Raw genomic sequence first — 13,879 nt, forward strand, 5'->3', positions numbered from 1 at the left:
TGTCACAGCCCATCTGCTCCCTGCTACCCCCTCCCTCACAGCACAGAGCGTCGCATCTCTTGCTTGCAGCTTTCTGCTGTGAGGGAGGGGGTAGAAGGGAGCAGATGGGCTGTGACAGCGGTGAAACACCGCCCACAGCTCAGTGAGTCTGTAAGAATGCAGCCGACTGCATTGATGTGACGTGGCGGCACTTGACGGGGACGTCACTGGAGCGGGAACAGTGGTCTGCAATAGCGCCTCTCACAGGCACTATTGCCAACACAAGGTATTTGAGAGAAATATTGTTTCTCAATATAATATCGAACTAGACAATAAAAAATATGCGTGAACCACCCTTTTAAGATAGAGGAGCTATAAACAGGTGTGAACTGGGATCGAAGACTTAGAGGGCTATTCAGAGGGATATGGAAAATATTGCAGTAAAGCAACATACTAGCAGAAATACAGATACAGGTGAAAATAGACTTCAGTGGATATGGGAAATATTGCCATAAACAACATACCCAGTGCCCAGTAATGAGATTGCCTTGACGTGGCTCACGTTCAGTTATGCACCAGTTAACACAGCATGTTAGGGAGTGTCGTCAGTCTTTTTGTACTGGTTTTCTTTCCAGTTTATTTAATATAATTGAAGGATGCATGAATGGATAAATGTACCAAGACATTCTTGATAAAAAATCTTCTGCCATCTACCAGGATGATGAAGATGAATTGAGGGTGAACATTTCAGCAAGTCAAATGATTCCAAATACACAGCCAAGGAAACTCTCATTTGGCTTCATAAAATAAAGCTGCTAGAATGGCCCAGCCAATCACCTGACCTGAATCCAATACAAACTTTATGGAAGGAATTACAGGTCAGAATTCATAGAAGGAGCCCACAGAACCCTCAGGATTTGAAGACTGTTTGTGTGGAAGAATGGACTAAACTGACACCTGAGCAATGCATGTGACTAGTTTCGCCATACGGGAGGCGTCTTGAAGCTGTCATCACCAACAAAGGCTTTTAAATAAAGTATTAAACACATTTCAGTAAGGCTGCTTTCACACTACGTTTTTTTAACATTCGTCATGAACATTTTTTTGCTGCAAAAGTGGATCCTGCTTTTACAGCAAAAAAACGCATGCAAGCGCATGTGTTATTTTGCAGGATCCTGTCACTTTAAGTTTATGGACGGGCATTGGAGTCATGTGATTGGGAGTGAGGGTAACTGAACGTGAAAGACTGGGAGCCGAGCTACGGAGGCTCGTAACCAAGGTAAACATCGGGTAACTTGCTTGGATACCCAATATTTACATTGGTTACGAGCGTCTGCAGCTGCTAGGAGCCGGCTGCCTGCTCCCTGCACACGTAACCAAGATAAACATCGGGTTACTAAGACCGCGGTTACCCGTTGTTTACCTTGGTTACGAGCATCTGCAGCTGCTAGGAGCCGGCTTCCTGCACACGTAACCAAGATAAACATCGGGTAACTAAGACCGCGGTTACCCAATGTTTACCTTGGTTACGAGCATCTGCAGCTGCTAGGAGCAGGACTGCTGCTCCCTGCACACGTAACCAAGATAAACATCTGGTAACTAAGACCGCGGTTACCAGATGTTTACCTTGGTTACGAGCATCCTCCGCTCTCAGGCTGGGGAGAGTGGAGAGGGAGGGGGAGGGTGGGAGGTGGAGAGGGAGGTGGAGGGAGGGAGGTAGAGAGAGAGGGGGAGGGAGGGAGGGAGGGGGAGGGTGGGAGGTGGAGAGAGAGACTGATCACGCAAGGCTAGTTTCTATGCATGCTCAGTAGAGCAAGCAGGATCCTGTCTATCAGCATGCCAACGTGTTTAGTCAGGATCCAGCAATTTGCAGTATTTGGACGCAGCTCAAAAACGCTACAAGTAGCGTTTTTGAAAAAAAGTTAAAAAACTGCAAGTCGCTGGATCCTTATTATAACGCACGCAAACGCAGGTGAACGCATGTTGACGCGAGTCCATTGCAAATGCATTGAAATGAAAACGCATTTGCACTGGATCCGTTTTTGCGTTAAAAAAACGTTCATGACGGATGTTAAAAAAACGTAGTGTGAAAGCAGTTTAAGCGTGCTCAATACCTTTTACCTGTCTTATTTCTCATTAGTACACATAACTTAATTTATGGACATCTATGGTTTTATTTCTTTGCCTATGTGGAGAGGATGGGTTTTTACCGACATCTGAGAAATTCACATCAGTAGCACCTTTAGAAATATATTTACTTAGAAAACTAGTAAGTTGTGCAATACTTATTTCACCCGCTGTATATCCATACCAAATAAATATATATATTTTTATGCCGTCACAAATGATCTGATCAGCCAACTTTTTGCTCATTAAGTGATTGTCAACATGTTTAGACGTGCCAATAAATGGGAATTCTTATGAAATCTTGTTCATTGATTTTGGATCCAAGTAAAAGGACCTTTACTTTCCAGCATGAAAGACTAAACTCATTATGATAAAACAATATTAGAAACTTGAAATGTGCTTTGCAAAGTATTGCACGTTAAGGCTACTACCACCAGAGGGGGCTAAAGCACCGTTAAAACAAGTATAGCACATGTCACACTATCATAAAACATTACAATTCATAATGCACAACATGCTCGGTTTTTTAAGAAATTTGACTCTTATTCTCACTAATCAGTTATCTAGTCAAGAAAATTTGTAGACATATAACAATATTACTGAATGAATCTTCTCTGACTGCGATGATTGTTTTTGAAATGTATTTGGGAATCTTCTTCGAAAACGTCTTCTATCTCGTATTAACCCCTTAGTGACAGAACCAATTTTGACCTTCATGACCAAGCCAAATTTTAGAATTCTGACCAGTGTCACTTTATGATGTAATCACTCTGGAACACTTCAATGGATCCCAGTGATTCTCAGAATGTTTTTTCATGACATAACAGCGAAAATTTTGAACATTTAGCAATTTTCAAACTTTGGAATGTTATGCCTTTAAATCAGAGAGCTACGGCAAATAAAATAGTTAATAAACTACATTTCCCACATGTCTACTTTACATCAGTAAAATTTTAAAAACATTATTTTATATTGTTAACAAGTTAGAAGGGTTCAAAGTTCATCAGCAATTTCTAATTTTTCCAACAAAATTTAGAAAATCATTCTTTTAGGGACCACATCACATTTGAAGTGACGTTGAGAGATCTAGGTGACAGAAAATACCCAAAAGTGACCCCATTCTAAAAACGTCATCCCACAAAGTACTTAAAATTACATTCAAGAAATTGATTAATCCTTCAGGTGCCTCACAGGAATTAATGCAAATTGAAATTAAAAAATAAATTTACATTTTACCTAAAATATTTGCTCTAGCCTATATTTTTTTGCTTTTACCAGGGATAACTTGACAAGATGGACCCCACAATTTGTTACTCAGTTTCTTCTGAGAGCTCTGATACCCCACAGGTGGTCAGAAACCTTTATTTGGACAAACATGAGGGCTCCGAGGGGAAGGAGTGCCCCTTTCATTTTGGAACACAAATTTGACTGAAATAGATTGCAGGCACCATGTTGCATTTGCAGGATCCATAAGGTACTTAAATAGCAGAAATCCCCCCACAAGTAGCCCCATTTTTGAAACTAGAGCCATCAGGAATTTATATCAAGGGGTATAGCGAGCATTTTGAACTCCCAGGTACTTCATAGAATTTATTAACATTAGATCGTCATATTGAAAATTTTCATTTTTTTCACAATAATGTTGCTTTAACACAGAATTTCTCACTTTTGCAAAATGTAACACCAAAAAGTTCACCCGACAGTTTGTTCCCACTTTCTTATGAGCTTGGTGCTTCAAAAAGTTTTATTTTGGACACATGAGAGGGCTTGGAATAAAAGGAGCAATATTTGAATTTTGGAGCACAAATTTGGCTGAAAAAGATTGCAGGTACTATGTCACATTAGCGGAGCCCCTGGGGTACCAAAACATAAGATCCCCCCACAAGTTACTCCATTTTGGAAACTAGACCCATCAAGCAATTTATGTAGTGTGTATTGAGCATTTTGAATCCAAAGGTACTTCACAGAAATGTTTAAAATGTGGATGTGAAAATTATAGTTACGTTATTTTGTAACATTTTGTAATGTTGATAATGGATAATAGGAGAAAATGCACCTTATAATTGGTTATGCAATATCTCCCGTACATGGTCAAAACCTAATGCTTACGAACATGGCAGGGCTCAGAAAGTGAACAGCTCTATATGATTTTCGGAAAATTTGCACAAAGTGCAAGCATGGAGAAAAACAAAAAGTTAAACTGCTGAAAAAGTGTAATATTTATTAAACCGTATCAAACATTACATGACATAAGCTTTTATAAAATCACTGATTAATCAGCAGTAGATTAACATTAGAGGACTACTTGTCCTGCTGCCAGGTAGTCCAGCTTATTCCTGATCTCTGTATAACTGCTAGATCTGCAGCAGAAAAAATATTGATTTTATCAAAATGACAGAAAACAGCTCAGTAAGTGAAACATCACTGGAATCAGTGTCTTTGTCTCTACATTATACTGCAAAAAGCTACTGACGGATTCTCTTTAAGCACCGTGCACTTTGAAGACATAATCTGGCTACTTGTTTTTGATCCTTGCTTTTCTGATATTTACATTAGTCATGCATAACAACTTTTGATGTATTCCCATCAGGTCCACCACTGGTTCTTTGCTGCCATCCCTCGTGGTGTCTTTTATTTGTCTAAAAATGTCATGTAATGTTGATGCTGTTTCAGAAATATTACACTTTTTTGAGCAGTTTAACTTTGTTTTTCTCCTTACTTGTATGTTTGATATGGAGTTAGGGGTGCTTCACACACAGCGATATCGCTGATGAGATCGTTGCTGAGTCACGGTTTTTGTGACGCAGCAGTGACCTCATTAGCGATCTCGCTGTGTGTGACACTGAGCAGTGATCTGGCCCCTGATATGAGATCGCTGCTCGTTACACACAGCCCTGGTTCGTTTTTTTATTGTTGCTCTCCTGCTGATAAGCACACATCGCTGTGTGTGACAGCGAGAGAGTAACAATCCTGAATATGCAGGGAGCAGGAACCGGCTTCTGACAGCCTGCGGTAAGCTGTAACCAAGGTAAACATCGGGTAACCAAGGTGGTTACCCGATATTTACCTTCGTTACCAGCGTCCGCCCTCGCTGCCAGTGCCGGCTCCTGCTCTCTGCACATGTAGCTGCAGTACACATCGGTAATTAACCCGATGTGTACTGTAGCTAGGAGAGCAGGGAGCCAGCGCTAAGCAGTGTACGCGGCTCCCTGCTCTCTGCACATGTAGCTGCAGTACACATCGGGTAATTAACTCGATGTGTACTGTAGCTAGGAGAGCAGGGAGCCAGCGCTAAGCAGTGTACGCGGCTCCCTGCTCTCTGCACATGTAGCTGCAGTACACATCGGGTCATTAACCCGATGTGTACTGTAGCTAGGAGAGCAGGGAGCCAGCGCTAAGCAGTGTACGCGGCTCCCTTCTCTCTGCACATGTAGCTGCAGTACACATCGGGTAATTAACCCGATGTATACTGTAGCAAGGAGAGCAGGGAGCCAGCGCTAAGCGCGGCTCCCTGCTCTCTGCACATGTAGCAACGTGTCACGCTCCCCGGGTCTCCTGCCTCGCTCTCCGGCTCCCCTGCCTCACTCCCCGGCTCCTCTGCCACGCTCCCCGGCTTCCCTGCCTCGCTCCCCGGCTCCTCTGTCAGGCGTCCCTCGCTCCACAGCCTCCAGGCCCCATCACCTGCGATCCCCAGGCGGCCCGGTCCCCGCTCCCGGCGCCCGTCGGCAGCTCCACTCCAGCCCGGCTCTCCTGCCTCCTGTTAACCGCTCCCTGCCCTGGCTTCTGGCACCCGGGCCTCGCGCATGCGCATTAGGGCGCGCGCGCGGTCATTGACCCTTTCTTAAAGGGCCAGTGTCCTTGAACAGGATATTGAAGGATCAGGTACTGGGTATATAGGGGGATCCCTTCCAAGTGGGCGGGGCCTGTTCTTCGTGTTTTGCTAAGCTAGGAGTCAGGTCTCCTTGTGTCTTGCGGTATACTTACCTATCTCTCTCCTAGAGCCGCTCCTGCCTCGCCATCCGGTCCTGACGATTCCCGAACCCCGAACGGTGACTGTCCGCCATCCCGTCAGTCCATACCATCTCTGATTCCTGTGGTGACCCGTCTTCTCGCTCCGTCGGTTCTGGACTCTGCCTGACAACATCTCGGCCTCCGAACCTGAGCTCCGTCACCTGGACTACCTTCGGTGACTCCGTGGTCCCAGGGACTTCTACACTCCACTCCTTGAACGGACTGTCCTGCTACCTGTAGTGCTCCGGCTACCGGACCCCTTGCCTTCAGTGAGGTGTTCGGCCCAGTGGATCCACCTCCTGGGTCTGCCCGTCCACCCGGCCCTAACACGACGTTATGATCGCTGCTGCTTCTGCTGTGTTTGACAGCTAAGCAGCGATCATAACAGCGACTTACAAGATCGCTGTTACGTCACAGAAAATGGTGACGTAACAGCGACATCGCTGTAGCTATGTGTGAACCCAGCCTTACCCTCAGGCCAGAATCTGTTTACTACAATTAACTGATTGTGTCCTGATTTCCTTTACAGATATCTTGTTGTAAATTTGGACAACGTGTTGCATTTGAAAAGACCCTGAGGTGCAAAAAATGCACTCCACAAGTGACCCCATATTGGAAACGTCGCTGCATATAGAATTCATCTACCCACAGGTGCCTCACAGAATTTTACATCATTGGGACCTGGAAATATAAAATTTTAGTGATACAAATGTAATTCTTTTATTAGCTGCACATTTATCAGTTAGTGATGCCCTATATGTCATCAGAAAGTACTGTGTGGCCATACGGCGGGGAGCAGGAAGGAGCACTATTTGGCTTTTAGAGCACAGATTTTGCTGGAATAGTTTACGGACGACATTTCCAAAGCCCCTAAGATGCCAGAACAGCAAGAAAAAAAAAAACTAAAAGGGACCTAATTGTAAAAATTGCACCTCTTAATGAATTTATCTATGGTTGCAGTAACTATTTTGCAGCTTTATAGACTTGAGTCTCCATCAATACAAGTATGCATCATATAAGTATGATGCAATGAATTAGCCTAGAATTATTATGATACATTTGGTCATCTATCATCACTTTTCTACCATCATCTAATCATCATGTCTACCTTCCCACAGGTATGTTTGATCAGCCACCCTACTTTCCTGTGAACTGACATCCCTTCCCTCTGCTTCTTGTATCTATCTAATATGCTTCTAACTGACCCCTCCATCACCCTCTCCCTTCTTTCTTTATAACCCCCTCGTTTACTCTGGCTATGGTATCCTACATCTGGGCTCAGCTTTGATTTGAGTGATCTAGATAAGTTACGACCCTTCCCCTTTTCAGCTGATTGCACTTGTATGTGTACGAGTATATTTTGTTCCCCTGAAGTCAGCATATGACTTTAGTCTGCCTCATGCAAGTATGCATCATATAAGTATGATGCAATGAATTAGACCAGAATTGGACCGGAAGGGACCTGAAGGTAAATGGATACATAGACTCTGTAAACAATATTTGTGTTTCTCTTCACTTTCACCCCCTATAACACTTCAAATTTACTTAATGACTTGGTCATCTCTCCCTCCATCCTCACCAATCTGACCTCCTCCTCAGATCTGTTTCTCCACATTACACCCTGTGTCACCAGACACACACGGCCACCTCACGCCCTCTCCTGCTGGCACCTACTAACAGAATAATCTGCTTCTTCTCACTGCTGGTGATACAGTGCCTTGCAAAAGTATTCGGCTCTCTTGAATTTTTTTTTCTTCTTTTAAATCTCTTGAATTTTTAACCTTTTCCCACACTTCAGGCTTCAAATACAAAGATACAAATTTTAATGTTATGGTGAAGAATCAACAACAAGTGGGACACAATTGTGAAGCTGAAGGAAATGTGTTGCTTATTTTAAACTTTTAAAAAAAATAAATAACTGAAAAGTGGGGTGTGCAATATTATTCGTCCCCTTTACTTTAAGTACAGCAAAATCACTCCAGAAGTTCATTGAGGATCTCTGATGATCCAATGTTGTCCTGAATGACTGATGATGATAAATATAAGCCACCTGTGTATAATTAAGTCTCCGTATAAATGCACCTGTTCTGTGATAGTCTCAGTGTTCTGTTTAAAGTGCAGATAGTATCATGAAGACCAAGGAACACAACAGGCAGGTCTGTGATAATGTTGTGGAGACATTTAAACCCGGATTTGATTACAAAAAGATTTCCAAAACTTTAAACATCCCAAGGAGCACTGTGCAAGCGATCATATTGAAATGGAAGGAGTATCATACCACAGCAAATCTACCAAGACCCGGCTGTCCATCCAAACTTTCATCTCAAACAAGGAGAAATCTGATCAGAGATGCAGACAAGAGGCCCATGATCACTCTGGATGGACTGCAGAGATCTACAGATGAGGTGGAAGAGTCTGTCCATAGGACAACAATCAGTTGTACACTGCACAAATCTGGCCTTTATGGAAGAGTGGCAAGGAGAAAGCCATTTCTCAAAGATATCCATAAAAAGTGTTGTTTAAAGTTTGCCACAAGCCACCTGGGAGACACACCAAACATGTGGAAGAATGTGATCCGGTCAGATGAAACCAGAATCGAACTATTTGGGCACAATGCCAAACGATATGTTTGGCGTAAAAGCAACACAGCTCATCACCCTGAACACACCATCCCCACTGTCAAACATGGTGGTGGCAGCATCATGGTTTGAGCCTGCTTTTCTTCAGCAGGGACAGGGAAGATGGTTAAAATTGATGGGAAGATGGATGGAGCCAAATATAGGACCATTCTTGAAGAAAACCTGTTGGAGTCTGCAAAAGACCTGAGACTGGGACGGAGATTTGTCGTCCAACAAGACAATGATCTCAAACATAAAGCAAAATCTACAATGGAATGGTTCACAAATAAATGTATCCAGATGTTAGAATGGCTAAGTCAAAGTCCAGACCTGAATCCAATTGAAAATCTGTGGAAAGAGCTGAAAACTGCTGTTCACAAACGCTCTCCATCCAACCTCACTCAACTCGAGCTATTTGCAAAGGAAGAATGGGCAAGAATTTCAGTCTCTCGATGTGTAAAACTGATACACATACCCCAAGTGACTTGCAGGTGTAATCGCAGCAAAAGGTGGCGCTACAAAGTATTAACTTAAAGGGGATGAATAATATTGCACGTCCCAATTTTCAGTTATTTTTTTAAAAAGTTTAAAATAAGCAATAAATTTCGTTCAACTTCACAATTGTGTCCCACTTGTTGTTGGTTCTTCACCATAACATTAAAATTTTTATCTTTATGTTTGAATGCTGAAATGTGGGAAAAGGTTGAAAAATTCAAGGGAGCTGAATACTTTTGCAAGGCACTGTATCTCTCCTAATCCTGGTCCTCCTCACCACATCCACGATCTATGACAGATTTTCGCAACCTTTCTAACCTCATGCCCATTCACCCAGCCCCCGCTCCCCCAGTCTCTCTAACAGGAGCTCTGTGGAATGCTTGCTCTGTCTGCAACAAACTTTCCAACATCCATGATCTTTTCATCACTAATAAACTTTCCTTCCTTGGCATCACTAAAACCTGGCTCACTCTTTCTGACACAGTTTCTCCTGCTGCACTTTCTTATGGTGGTCTCCATCTGTCTCACCCCCCCCCCCCACCCCAGTAACAAGCATGGTGGAGGAGTTGGTTTGCTCCTGTCCGACAAATGCTCCTTTACACCAATTCTACTCCAACCCTCCTTTACCCTCACCTCTTTTGAGGTGCACTCCGTCCGCATCTACTCCCCCTCCAACTGACTATCATTTACCGCACTCCAGGGCCAACCACCGCCTTTTTGACATTTCACCACCTGGCTACTACATCTCCATCAAATCTCCATCAGCCCTTCCCACTCATCTGTCTATAAACATTTAACACTTACTTCCTTCTTTGGCCTCACCCAATGGTCCTCTGCAGCTACTCACAAAGATGGCCACACGCTAGACCTCATCTGCATTCCTCTATGTTTCCTATGTAACCTCTCTAAATCACCTCTCCCCCTGCCTAACCACAAACTACTCACATTCTCTTCCCTTTCTTCTCCAAATACACAACCCACCCCTCCACAAACTTTCGCACCCTTGCAGAAATTTCAATCACCTTGATTTACAATCACTTTCTCAGTCCCTTCTCCCTCTCGCAGACATTGCTTCCTTAAGGCCCTGTCACACACAGAGATAAATCTGCGAAAGATTTGTGGTTGCAGTGAAATTGTGGACAATCAGTGCCAGTGTGACGCCCTGGGCAAGCCAGGAGTCACAGGTCATCACACCCTACACCCCAGTTAGGAACACCAAAGCTACCAAAATCCTTGTTGCCTTCCTCCAGGGGCTGATGTCCACACCAGGGGGTGGGCCAGGCGGTTGGCACAGCCCTGGAGGCGGGAGAACCAGGCAGTTCAAGTTAGGGGAGTGAAGTAGAAGGAAGTAGTAGTGGAGCTAAAGAGAAAAGCTGAAGTGACAGAAAAAGTGAGAGTAGTAAAGCCTGAAGTTGGTCCGGGTGTGTGCCCCGGACAGTGACAGCAAGGTCAGCAGACGGCGGTGATAGTCTGCAGGGGGACTGCTCGGAGGTTGCTGGAAGGACCGCGGACGGGTGGTGACCTGGCGGTCTGGAGCAGTATACGAAGAACAGTCAGCACCAGGGCAGGGGCCTTTCGGATCCCGGCAAGGCTAGGAGTCGCCATAATTTGCCAAATCCGTCAGTGAAGGGGACGTCTGTCTCCCAACAACCAAGTCCCGATTGAAGGCAACAGTCCAACCGCAACGGAGAGACACCGCCACCGCCAGGGCACCAGTTTCTCAGGGCCAGCGCCTGCGGGCAAAGTAGGGCTCCTCCGGCCCATATCCAAGCCGGGGAGCGGGTTACCGGTGGGAACCCATCACAACCATTATCATCATAGGTGCAGGACAGAGGGACCGTCACCGTCACCTACTGGGGAAAGCAAGTGCAGCCGTCCTTGGGAACCGTCTTTCCAGCCGTGTGTTTTACCGAGAACTGTGTCATCGTCTCAGGCTGAGTGAGTACCACAGTGCCGCAAGGCACAGCGCTGCCCCCGCGTCCCTGCGCCCACCAAGCCCTGCATCTCCCACCTCATCACTGGGCCCCGGGATCACCAACCCCTACCCATGGAGGGGCAACACAACAACTGGCTGCTCCGTACCATCACTCCCGGGCTCCCCAGACAGAGCAGTGGTGGTGTTCACTTAATCACCACAACCGTGGGTGGCGTCACGGACAATAAACAATCCCCACACCCAAAAACCCCCTTTCACTCACGGGCGAGGAGCGCCGCTCGAGTCCCCGGGATCCGGCCCATCGCTCGAGCCACCGAGCAGCGGCAGGCCACAGCAGCCGCGGCAGCCGGACCCGAGCAGTAGGGAGGGCGCGGCGTCCCCTCCTCCGCCCGCGACACCAGGTTTGTGGCTGTGTACAAATGGAACAATATGTCCATGATTTCACTGCAACCACAGATCTGCCAAAGATTTATCTCTGTGTGTGACGGGGCCTTTACACAATGCAGATGCTGTTGCCTATTCATATAACACTACAATCTCTGCAGCTCTTGAATTGGCAGCACCCCTCACACATACCAAAAACTCGCACAAACAACAGGCAACCTTGGCACACAAGGCAGACGAAAGAACTGAGACGGGCTTCCAGAATTGCTGAGCAGAGATGGAAGAGGTCTTATTCCACTGAGCACTTCATTGCATATAAAGAGTGCCTCACCACTTTCAAATCCACACTCACTGCTGCAAAACAAACCTACTTCTCATCTCTCATATTCTCCCTGTCTCACTACCCTAAACAGCTATTCAACACTTTCAATTCTCTTCTCCATCCCCCACCACCACCTCCCTCTCATCTCAGCTGAAGACTTTGCCTCTTTTTTCAAGCAAAAGATTGATAACATCAGAGCAAGCTTTGACCCACAATCCCTACAACCCCTCATTATAACTACTCAGCCCTCTTCCTCCAAATCCAGCTTCTACACCATGACAGATCATCTTTCCACTCTACTCTCAAGATCACATCTCACCACCTTTGCACTTGACCCGCTCCGGACCCACCTCATCCCAACTTCACCACAGTCCTATCCCGACCCTAACCGATCTCTTCAACCTATCACTAATAACTAGTGTATTCCCTTCATGCTTTAAACATGCTTTGATCACACCCATCTTCAAAAAGCCCTCCCTTGACCCATCTGTGCCGCCCCTGCAGCGGTCGAACCGCTCGGATCCGGGGATGGTGATTACTCGAGGCTCGAGGGTCTCTGGACCCGGGGGCTAGGGGCCACACTCAAAATGAAGAAGGGGGTATTTACAGGGGATTAGATATAGTTCGTGACGCCACCCGTGGTGCATGGTAATTGGGTGTACCGCCGCTGCCATTGGGAGTACCCGGGGTGATGGAGTGGGGCAGCTAGATGTTGTCACCCTCCACGGGTAGGGGAAGACCCCGGGACTCTGGATGGTGGGGACAGTGCAGGGGGAGCGCAGGCTTACTGGTTGCAGGGGTTAATTAGGTACTCACTCAGCAATAAAGCAGACGCTGACAACAGGGTAAACCAAGTCTCTGACTGCCGCTGTCTCCTAAGGGGAGCTCTTCCGGGTCCCGTCCCCTGCAGCACTGCCTGGTGGTCCGTGACCTGCCTTCTGGCACAGAATTTAGAGTGTTGTTTGTGGCCCGTCAGCTTGGAGCTTTCCGGGCCCCGCTCCCCACTATGGCTAAGTGAAGGAGCCTGCTCTCAGGAGCTCACACTTGGAATTTTAGTGGGCCGCTTGTTTGGAAAGCCCTATCACCCTCGTTGTGCTAGTGCCCCCGATCTCTGAGCTTCGTGGGAACAGTCCATAGAGGTCCTGTTCTCCGCAGGTTAATTGCCGGGTCACCTGAAGCTTCTCCCCGACCTAGGGTCCGTGTACCTCTTCGTACCTTCAGTCCTGGACCGTAAATTAGGCCCAGGCTGCTGACCGTCCTGCAAGACAGGTCCCAGGCACCTAGCCTCAATCCCCTGCGACCGGGGGTACGACTCCTCTAGGTCCAGACCACCGTCTGCGACCTAGTCTGCTTCTCCCCTGGGATCTACAACTCCCAGCTTCCTCAGACCTCCTCACAGCTCGAGGGCTACCACTGCTCTGACTTGACACCTCCCTGCCTGACCCCTGGATGGGCGGCCCTATTCCTGCTTAAGCAGCCCACTGGTGTGCCTGACAGGTGTGGTGCAAGATGTATCTAGGATTTGTGAATGCTGGTGTAGGCAGTACTGCAGGCTAGGTTCCCAGAACCATGGGGGTTTGAGCCATGCATGGGGAGAGAAAGATTGTGCAGAACCCTGTGACAACAAGAAAAGTCCAGGGCATCACATATCCTCTGTGTCTAGCTACCGCCCCATATCACTTTTCCCCATGTCTCAAAACTACTGGAATAGCATGTCTATCTTGAACTGTCCTCCCACCTCTCCTTCTGCTCCCTCTTTGACCATTTACAATCTGTCTTCTGACTGCATCACTCCACTGAAACTGCCCTAACTAAAGTCACCAATGACCTACTAACAGCCAAAGCAAAACGACCCTATTCTATCCTCCTCCTCCTGCACCTGTCCTCTGCCTTCGACACAGTGGATCACTCCTTCTTTTATAGATTCTCTCATCTCTGGGCATCACAGACTTTGCCCGATCTTGGATCTCTTCATACCTAACCGATCGAACTTTCAGTGTCTCACAT

This window comes from Anomaloglossus baeobatrachus, chromosome 2 (genome assembly GCF_048569485.1).
Source record: "Anomaloglossus baeobatrachus isolate aAnoBae1 chromosome 2, aAnoBae1.hap1, whole genome shotgun sequence".
Taxonomy (NCBI): Eukaryota; Metazoa; Chordata; class Amphibia; order Anura; family Aromobatidae; genus Anomaloglossus; species Anomaloglossus baeobatrachus.